General features: G+C 45.7%; 1 long non-coding RNA gene across 9 annotated transcripts; it reads right to left on the bottom strand.

Moving 5' to 3' along the window:
* Positions 1–434: 434 nt before the first annotated feature.
* Positions 435–10,329, bottom strand: LOC127140277 (uncharacterized). 9 transcript variants are annotated; one of them, XR_007810770.1, is made up of 5 exons: positions 7,545–7,725; positions 5,780–5,854; positions 5,528–5,648; positions 971–1,041; positions 435–832 (listed from the first exon to the last, which is right to left on the bottom strand). It is a non-coding gene; the product is annotated as an uncharacterized LOC127140277 (long non-coding RNA). The 9 variants fall into 9 exon arrangements; XR_007810769.1 differs by lacking the exons at positions 435–832; positions 7,545–7,725 and adding an exon at positions 10,296–10,329 and having other exon boundaries at positions 862–1,041; XR_007810771.1 differs by lacking the exons at positions 435–832; positions 5,528–5,648; positions 7,545–7,725 and adding exons at positions 3,892–4,012; positions 10,296–10,329 and having other exon boundaries at positions 862–1,041.
* Positions 10,330–10,541: the final 212 nt, after the last annotated feature.

Genomic DNA, 10,541 nt, shown 5'->3' with positions numbered 1-10,541 from the left:
CTGAAAGTCCTCCTGTCTCGGCTTCTGCTCGCTCACTAAGCTCAGAATGAAAAACTGCTGTCTAGTGAATGGAGAGGAGAAAGTAAAATCTCAGCCAATTTAATAAAAGTGTTTGTCAAATTCTAATGTTCATCAACAATCTGGGTGTATGAAAGTGGCCGAGGGAGATCTTTTTCCCTTCTGTGGACTCACACTGAGTATGGTATCTGAAAGTCTTCGTGTATCCGCTTCTGCTCTCTCATTAAGCTCACAATTAACGACTGCTGTCTCATGTGAAAGGAGAGACCTTCTTTAGAGGCTGCATTTCAGACCAGTGTGTGAAAAAGCCCGAAAATCCACGTATCGCTGCTCAATATCTAATGTTTATCAACTTTCATTTCATCAATAAACAAAATAGACAGCAGTCTGAGGCCAGTGAGTCAACATCTGCGTTTTACTTCTTTCTGTCGCTGATAAAGCTCACAATTAACAAATGCTGTCTCCAGCGAAAGGAGAGGAGAAAATGACAATTCAGCCACTTTAATATGAATGTTTCTTAAATTCGAATGGTTGTGAATGATCTGGGTGTATGGAAACGGTCAGCGGCCGACCGGGATATTTTCCCTTCTGAGGACTCACAGTGAGTCCCGCGTCTGAAATTCCTCCTGTCTCGACTTCTGCTCACAGTGATTCCCGCGTCTGACAGTGCGCCTGTCTCGGCTTCTGCTCACAGCGAGTCCCGCGTCTGAAGGTCCTGCTGTCTCGGCTTCTGCTCACAGCGAGTACCGGTTCTGAAGGTCCTTCCTGTCTCGGCTTCTGCTCGCTCATTAAACTCAGAATGAAAAACTGCTGTCTAGTGAAAGGAGAGGGGAAAGTAAAATCTCATTCACTTTTATATGAATATTGGTCAAATTCTATTGATCATGTACAGTCGGGATGTATGGAAAGTGTGAGCCGCCGAGGGGGATCTTTTTCCCGTCTGTCGACTCACATTGAGTCCCTCGTCTGAAAGTCCTCCTGTCTCGGCTTCTGCTCGCTCATTAAGCTCAGGATTATCAAATGCTATCTCCAGTGAACGGAGAAGAGAAGATGAGATTTCAGCCACTTTACTATGAATATTGGTCCAATTCTAATTTTCATGAACTGTAGGGATGGATGGAAACAGTCCGTGACCGAGGGGAAACATTTTCCCGTCTGTGAACTCACAGTGAGTCCCGCGTCTGAAAGTCTTGCTGTCTCGGATTCTGCTCACGGTGATTCCCGCGTCTGAAAGTCCTCCTGTCTCGGCTTCTGCTCGCTCACTAAGCTCAGAATGAAAAACTGCTGTCTAGTGAATGGAGAGGAGAAAGTAAAATCTCAGCCAATTTAATAAAAGTGTTTGTCAAATTCTAATGTTCATCAACAATCTGGGTGTATGAAAGTGGCCGAGGGAGATCTTTTTCCCTTCTGTGGACTCACACTGAGTATGGTATCTGAAAGTCTTCGTGTATCCGCTTCTGCTCTCTCATTAAGCTCACAATTAACGACTGCTGTCTCATGTGAAAGGAGAGACCTTCTTTAGAGGCTGCATTTCAGACCAGTGTGTGAAAAAGCCCGAAAATCCACGTATCGCTGCTCAATATCTAATGTTTATCAACTTTCATTTCATCAATAAACAAAATAGACAGCAGTCTGAGGCCAGTGAGTCAACATCTGCGTTTTACTTCTTTCTGTCGCTGATAAAGCTCACAATTAACAAATGCTGTCTCCAGCGAAAGGAGAGGAGAAAATGACAATTCAGCCACTTTAATATGAATGTTTCTTAAATTCGAATGGTTGTGAATGATCTGGGTGTATGGAAACGGTCAGCGGCCGACCGGGATATTTTCCCTTCTGAGGACTCACAGTGAGTCCCGCGTCTGAAATTCCTCCTGTCTCGACTTCTGCTCACAGTGATTCCCGCGTCTGACAGTGCGCCTGTCTCGGCTTCTGCTCACAGCGAGTCCCGCGTCTGAAGGTCCTGCTGTCTCGGCTTCTGCTCACAGCGAGTACCGGTTCTGAAGGTCCTTCCTGTCTCGGCTTCTGCTCGCTCATTAAACTCAGAATGAAAAACTGCTGTCTAGTGAAAGGAGAGGGGAAAGTAAAATCTCATTCACTTTTATATGAATATTGGTCAAATTCTATTGATCATGTACAGTCGGGATGTATGGAAAGTGTGAGCCGCCGAGGGGGATCTTTTTCCCGTCTGTCGACTCACATTGAGTCCCGCGTCTGAAAGTCCTCCTGTCTCGGCTTCTGCTCGCTCATTAAGCTCAGGATTATCAAATGCTATCTCCAGTGAACGGAGAAGAGAAGATGAGATTTCAGCCACTTTACTATGAATATTGGTCCAATTCTAATTTTCATGAACTGTAGGGATGGATGGAAACAGTCCGTGACCGAGGGGAAACATTTTCCCGTCTGTGAACTCACAGTGAGTCCCGCGTCTGAAAGTCTTGCTGTCTCGGATTCTGCTCACGGTGATTCCCGCGTCTGAAAGTCCTCCTGTCTCGGCTTCTGCTCGCTCACTAAGCTCAGAATGAAAAACTGCTGTCTAGTGAATGGAGAGGAGAAAGTAAAATCTCAGCCAATTTAATAAAAGTGTTTGTCAAATTCTAATGTTCATCAACAATCTGGGTGTATGAAAGTGGCCGAGGGAGATCTTTTTCCCTTCTGTGGACTCACACTGAGTATGGTATCTGAAAGTCTTCGTGTATCCGCTTCTGCTCTCTCATTAAGCTCACAATTAACGACTGCTGTCTCATGTGAAAGGAGAGACCTTCTTTAGAGGCTGCATTTCAGACCAGTGTGTGAAAAAGCCCGAAAATCCACGTATCGCTGCTCAATATCTAATGTTTATCAACTTTCATTTCATCAATAAACAAAATAGACAGCAGTCTGAGGCCAGTGAGTCAACATCTGCGTTTTACTTCTTTCTGTCGCTGATAAAGCTCACAATTAACAAATGCTGTCTCCAGCGAAAGGAGAGGAGAAAATGACAATTCAGCCACTTTAATATGAATGTTTCTTAAATTCGAATGGTTGTGAATGATCTGGGTGTATGGAAACGGTCAGCGGCCGACCGGGATATTTTCCCTTCTGAGGACTCACAGTGAGTCCCGCGTCTGAAATTCCTCCTGTCTCGACTTCTGCTCACAGTGATTCCCGCGTCTGACAGTGCGCCTGTCTCGGCTTCTGCTCACAGCGAGTCCCGCGTCTGAAGGTCCTGCTGTCTCGGCTTCTGCTCACAGCGAGTACCGGTTCTGAAGGTCCTTCCTGTCTCGGCTTCTGCTCGCTCATTAAACTCAGAATGAAAAACTGCTGTCTAGTGAAAGGAGAGGAGAAAGTAAAATCTCATTCACGTTTATATGAATATTGGTCCAATTCTAATTTTCATGAACTGTAGGGATGGATGGAAACAGTCCGTGACCGAGGGGAAACATTTTCCCGTCTGTCGACTCACAGTGAGTCCCGCGTCTGAAAGTCTCGGCTTCGACAAATAAACCAAAAATAAATTAAACTCAGAATGAAAAACTGCTGTCTAGTGAAAGGAGAGGGGAAAGTAAAATCTCATTCACTTTTATATGAATATTGGTCAAATTCTATTGATCATGTACAGTCGGGATGTATGGAAAGTGTGAGCCGCCGAGGGGGATCTTTTTCCCGTCTGTCGACTCACATTGAGTCCCGCGTCTGAAAGTCCTCCTGTCTCGGCTTCTGCTCGCTCATTAAGCTCAGGATTATCAAATGCTATCTCCAGTGAACGGAGAAGAGAAGATGAGATTTCAGCCACTTTACTATGAATATTGGTCCAATTCTAATTTTCATGAACTGTAGGGATGGATGGAAACAGTCCGTGACCGAGGGGAAACATTTTCCCGTCTGTGAACTCACAGTGAGTCCCGCGTCTGAAAGTCTTGCTGTCTCGGATTCTGCTCACGGTGATTCCCGCGTCTGAAAGTCCTCCTGTCTCGGCTTCTGCTCGCTCACTAAGCTCAGAATGAAAAACTGCTGTCTAGTGAATGGAGAGGAGAAAGTAAAATCTCAGCCAATTTAATAAAAGTGTTTGTCAAATTCTAATGTTCATCAACAATCTGGGTGTATGAAAGTGGCCGAGGGAGATCTTTTTCCCTTCTGTGGACTCACACTGAGTATGGTATCTGAAAGTCTTCGTGTATCCGCTTCTGCTCTCTCATTAAGCTCACAATTAACGACTGCTGTCTCATGTGAAAGGAGAGACCTTCTTTAGAGGCTGCATTTCAGACCAGTGTGTGAAAAAGCCCGAAAATCCACGTATCGCTGCTCAATATCTAATGTTTATCAACTTTCATTTCATCAATAAACAAAATAGACAGCAGTCTGAGGCCAGTGAGTCAACATCTGCGTTTTACTTCTTTCTGTCGCTGATAAAGCTCACAATTAACAAATGCTGTCTCCAGCGAAAGGAGAGGAGAAAATGACAATTCAGCCACTTTAATATGAATGTTTCTTAAATTCGAATGGTTGTGAATGATCTGGGTGTATGGAAACGGTCAGCGGCCGACCGGGATATTTTCCCTTCTGAGGACTCACAGTGAGTCCCGCGTCTGAAATTCCTCCTGTCTCGACTTCTGCTCACAGTGATTCCCGCGTCTGACAGTGCGCCTGTCTCGGCTTCTGCTCACAGCGAGTCCCGCGTCTGAAGGTCCTGCTGTCTCGGCTTCTGCTCACAGCGAGTACCGGTTCTGAAGGTCCTTCCTGTCTCGGCTTCTGCTCGCTCATTAAACTCAGAATGAAAAACTGCTGTCTAGTGAAAGGAGAGGAGAAAGTAAAATCTCATTCACGTTTATATGAATATTGGTCCAATTCTAATTTTCATGAACTGTAGGGATGGATGGAAACAGTCCGTGACCGAGGGAAACATTTCCCCGTCTGTCGACTCACAGTGAGTCCGCGTCTGAATTCCTCCTGTCTCGACTTCTGCTCACAGTGATCCCGCTGACAGTGCGCCTGTCTCGGCTTCTGCTCACAGCGAGTCCCGCGTCTGAAGGTCCTGCTGTCTCGGCTTCTGCTCACAGTGAGTCCCGCGTCTGAAAGTCCTCCTGTCTCGACTTCTGCTCACAGCGAGTCCCGGTTCTGAAGATCCTTCCTGTCTCGGCTTCTGCTCGCTCATTAAACTCAGAATGAAAAACTGCTGTCTAGTGAAAGGAGAGGGGAAAGTAAAATCTCATTCACTTTTATATGAATATTGGTCAAATTCTATTGATCATGTACAGTCGGGATGTATGGAAAGTGTGAGCCGCCGAGGGGGATCTTTTTCCCGTCTGTCGACTCACATTGAGTCCCGCGTCTGAAAGTCCTCCTGTCTCGGCTTCTGCTCGCTCATTAAGCTCAGGATTATCAAATGCTATCTCCAGTGAACGGAGAAGAGAAGATGAGATTTCAGCCACTTTACTATGAATATTGGTCCAATTCTAATTTTCATGAACTGTAGGGATGGATGGAAACAGTCCGTGACCGAGGGGAAACATTTTCCCGTCTGTGAACTCACAGTGAGTCCCGCGTCTGAAAGTCTTGCTGTCTCGGATTCTGCTCACGGTGATTCCCGCGTCTGAAAGTCCTCCTGTCTCGGCTTCTGCTCGCTCACTAAGCTCAGAATGAAAAACTGCTGTCTAGTGAATGGAGAGGAGAAAGTAAAATCTCAGCCAATTTAATAAAAGTGTTTGTCAAATTCTAATGTTCATCAACAATCTGGGTGTATGAAAGTGGCCGAGGGAGATCTTTTTCCCTTCTGTGGACTCACACTGAGTATGGTATCTGAAAGTCCTCCTGTCTCGGCTTCTGCTCGCTCATTAAACTCAGAATGAAAAACTGCTGTCTAGTGAAAGGAGAGGGGAAAGTAAAATCTCATTCACTTTTATATGAATATTGGTCAAATTCTATTGATCATGTACAGTCGGGATGTATGGAAAGTGTGAGCCGCCGAGGGGGATCTTTTTCCCGTCTGTCGACTCACGATTGAGTCCCGCGTCTGAAAGTCCTCCTGTCTCGACTTCTGCTCACAGCGAGTCCCGGTTCTGAAGATCCTTCCTGTCTCGGCTTCTGCTCGCTCATTAAACTCAGAATGAAAAACTGCTGTCTAGTGAAAGGAGAGGAGAAAGTAAAATCTCATTCACGTTTATATGAATATTGGTCCAATTCTAATTTTCATGAACTGTAGGGATGGATGGAAACAGTCCGTGACTGAGGGGAAACATTTTCCCGTCTGTCGACTCACAGTGAGTACCGCGTCTGAAAGTCCTCCTGTCTCGTCTTCTGCTCACAGCGAGTACCGGTTCTGAAGGTCCTTCCTGTCTCGGCTTCTGCTCGCTCATTAAACTCAGGATTATCAAATGCTATCTCCAGTGAACGGAGAAGAGAAGATGAGATTTCAGCCACTTTACTATGAATATTGGTCCAATTCTAATTTTCATGAACTGTAGGGATGGATGGAAACAGTCCGTGACCGAGGGGAAACATTTTCCCGTCTGTGAACTCACAGTGAGTCCGCGTCTGAAAGTCTTGCTGTCTCGGATTCTGCTCACGGTGATTCCCGCGTCTGAAAGTCCTCCTGTCTCGGCTTCTGCTCGCTCACTAAGCTCAGAATGAAAAACTGCTGTCTAGTGAATGGAGAGGAGAAAGTAAAATCTCAGCCAATTTAATAAAAGTGTTTGTCAAATTCTAATGTTCATCAACAATCTGGGTGTATGAAAGTGGCCGAGGGAGATCTTTTTCCCTTCTGTGGACTCACACTGAGTATGGTATCTGAAAGTCTTCGTGTATCCGCTTCTGCTCTCTCATTAAGCTCACAATTAACGACTGCTGTCTCATGTGAAAGGAGAGACCTTCTTTAGAGGCTGCATTTCAGACCAGTGTGTGAAAAAGCCCGAAAATCCACGTATCGCTGCTCAATATCTAATGTTTATCAACTTTCATTTCATCAATAAACAAAATAGACAGCAGTCTGAGGCCAGTGAGTCAACATCTGCGTTTTACTTCTTTCTGTCGCTGATAAAGCTCACAATTAACAAATGCTGTCTCCAGCGAAAGGAGAGGAGAAAATGACAATTCAGCCACTTTAATATGAATGTTTCTTAAATTCGAATGGTTGTGAATGATCTGGGTGTATGGAAACGGTCAGCGGCCGACCGGGATATTTTCCCTTCTGAGGACTCACAGTGAGTCCCGCGTCTGAAATTCCTCCTGTCTCGACTTCTGCTCACAGTGATTCCCGCGTCTGACAGTGCGCCTGTCTCGGCTTCTGCTCACAGCGAGTCCCGCGTCTGAAGGTCCTGCTGTCTCGGCTTCTGCTCACAGCGAGTACCGGTTCTGAAGGTCCTTCCTGTCTCGGCTTCTGCTCGCTCATTAAACTCAGAATGAAAAACTGCTGTCTAGTGAAAGGAGAGGGGAAAGTAAAATCTCATTCACTTTTATATGAATATTGGTCAAATTCTATTGATCATGTACAGTCGGGATGTATGGAAAGTGTGAGCCGCCGAGGGGGATCTTTTTCCCGTCTGTCGACTCACATTGAGTCCCGCGTCTGAAAGTCCTCCTGTCTCGGCTTCTGCTCGCTCATTAAGCTCAGGATTATCAAATGCTATCTCCAGTGAACGGAGAAGAGAAGATGAGATTTCAGCCACTTTACTATGAATATTGGTCCAATTCTAATTTTCATGAACTGTAGGGATGGATGGAAACAGTCCGTGACCGAGGGGAAACATTTTCCCGTCTGTGAACTCACAGTGAGTCCCGCGTCTGAAAGTCTTGCTGTCTCGGATTCTGCTCACGGTGATTCCCGCGTCTGAAAGTCCTCCTGTCTCGGCTTCTGCTCGCTCACTAAGCTCAGAATGAAAAACTGCTGTCTAGTGAATGGAGAGGAGAAAGTAAAATCTCAGCCAATTTAATAAAAGTGTTTGTCAAATTCTAATGTTCATCAACAATCTGGGTGTATGAAAGTGGCCGAGGGAGATCTTTTTCCCTTCTGTGGACTCACACTGAGTATGGTATCTGAAAGTCTTCGTGTATCCGCTTCTGCTCTCTCATTAAGCTCACAATTAACGACTGCTGTCTCATGTGAAAGGAGAGACCTTCTTTAGAGGCTGCATTTCAGACCAGTGTGTGAAAAAGCCCGAAAATCCACGTATCGCTGCTCAATATCTAATGTTTATCAACTTTCATTTCATCAATAAACAAAATAGACAGCAGTCTGAGGCCAGTGAGTCAACATCTGCGTTTTACTTCTTTCTGTCGCTGATAAAGCTCACAATTAACAAATGCTGTCTCCAGCGAAAGGAGAGGAGAAAATGACAATTCAGCCACTTTAATATGAATGTTTCTTAAATTCGAATGGTTGTGAATGATCTGGGTGTATGGAAACGGTCAGCGGCCGACCGGGATATTTTCCCTTCTGAGGACTCACAGTGAGTCCCGCGTCTGAAATTCCTCCTGTCTCGACTTCTGCTCACAGTGATTCCCGCGTCTGACAGTGCGCCTGTCTCGGCTTCTGCTCACAGCGAGTCCCGCGTCTGAAGGTCCTGCTGTCTCGGCTTCTGCTCACAGCGAGTACCGTCTGAAGGTCCTTCCTGTCTCGGCTTCTGCTCGCTCATTAAACTCAGAATGAAAAACTGCTGTCTAGTGAAAGGAGAGGAGAAAGTAAAATCTCATTCACGTTTATATGAATATTGGTCCAATTCTAATTTTCATGAACTGTAGGGATGGATGGAAACAGTCCGTGACCGAGGGGAACATGTTGTCGCCCAGTGGTCCCTGTCCGACTCTGCCACAGTGAGTGACCGGCGTCTGAAGGTCCTGCCTGTCTCGGCTTCTGCTCACAGCGAGTACCGGTTCTGAAGGTCCTTCCTGTCTCGGCTTCTGCTCGCTCATTAAACTCAGAATGAAAAACTGCTGTCTAGTGAAAGGAGAGGGAAAGTAAAATCTCATTCACTTTATATGAATATTGGTCAATTCTATTGATCATGTACAGTCGGGATGTATGGAAAGTGTGAGCCGGAGGGGATCTTTTCCCGTCTGTCGACTCACATTGAGTCCGCGTCTGAAGTCCTCCTGTCTCGGCTTCTGCTCGCTCATTAAGCTCAGGATTATCAAATGCTATCTCCAGTGAACGGAGAAGAGAAGATGAGATTTCAGCCACTTTACTATGAATATTGGTCCAATTCTAATTTTCATGAACTGTAGGGATGGATGGAAACAGTCCGTGACCGGAGGGGAAACATTTTCCCGTCTGTGAACTCACAGTGAGTCCGCGTCTGAAAGTCTTGCTGTCTCGGATTCTGCTCACGGTGATTCCCGCGTCTGAAAGTCCTCCTGTCTCGGCTTTCTGCTCGCTCACTAAGCTCAGAATGAAAAACTGCTGTCTAGTGAATGGAGAGGAGAAAGTAAAATCTCAGCCAATTTAATAAAAGTGTTTGTCAAATTCTAATGTTCATCAACAATCTGGGTGTATGAAAGTGGCCGAGGGAGATCTTTTTCCCTTCTGTGGACTCACACTGAGTATGGTATCTGAAAGTCTTCGTGTATCCGCTTCTGCTCTCTCATTAAGCTCACAATTAACGACTGCTGTCTCATGTGAAAGGAGAGACCTTCTTTAGAGGCTGCATTTCAGACCAGTGTGTGAAAAAGCCCGAAAATCCACGTATCGCTGCTCAATATCTAATGTTTATCAACTTTCATTTCATCAATAAACAAAATAGACAGCAGTCTGAGGCCAGTGAGTCAACATCTGCGTTTTACTTCTTTCTGTCGCTGATAAAACTCACAATTAACAAATGCTGTCTCCAGCGAAAGGAGAGGAGAAAATGACAATTCAGCCACTTTAATATGAATGTTCTTAAATTCGAATGGTTGTGAATGATCTGGGTGTATGGAAACGGTCAGCGGCCGACCGGGATATTTTCCCTTCTGAGGACTCACAGTGAGTCCCGCGTCTGAAATTCCTCCTGTCTCGACTTCTGCTCACAGTGATTCCCGCGTCTGACAGTGCGCCTGTCTCGGCTTCTGCTCACAGCGAGTCCCGCGTCTGAAGGTCCTGCTGTCTCGGCTTCTGCTCACAGCGAGTCCGGTTCTGAAGGTCCTTCCTGTCTCGGCTTCTGCTCGCTCATTAAACTCAGAATGAAAAACTGCTGTCTAGTGAAAGGAGAGGGGAAAGTAAAATCTCATTCACTTTTATATGAATATTGGTCAAATTCTAATTGATCATGACAGTCGGGATGTATGGAAAGTGTGAGCCCGAGGGGATCTTTTCCCGTCTGTCGACTCACATTGAGTCCCGCGTCTGAAAGTCCTCCTGTCTCGGCTTCTGCTCCGCTCATTAAGCTCAGGATTATCAAATGCTATCTCCAGTGAACGGAGAAGAGAAGATGAGATTTCAGCCACTTTACTATGAATATTGGTCCAATTCTAATTTTCATGAACTGTAGGGATGGATGGAAACAGTCCGTGACCGAGGGGAAACATTTTCCCGTCTGTGAACTCACAGTGAGTCCCGCGTCTGAAAGTCTTGCTGT

Source organism: Lates calcarifer, unplaced genomic scaffold (assembly GCF_001640805.2).
Source record: "Lates calcarifer isolate ASB-BC8 unplaced genomic scaffold, TLL_Latcal_v3 _unitig_4394_quiver_2972, whole genome shotgun sequence".
Taxonomy (NCBI): domain Eukaryota; kingdom Metazoa; phylum Chordata; class Actinopteri; family Centropomidae; genus Lates; species Lates calcarifer.
This window is presented reverse-complemented; position numbering and strand designations above follow the sequence as displayed.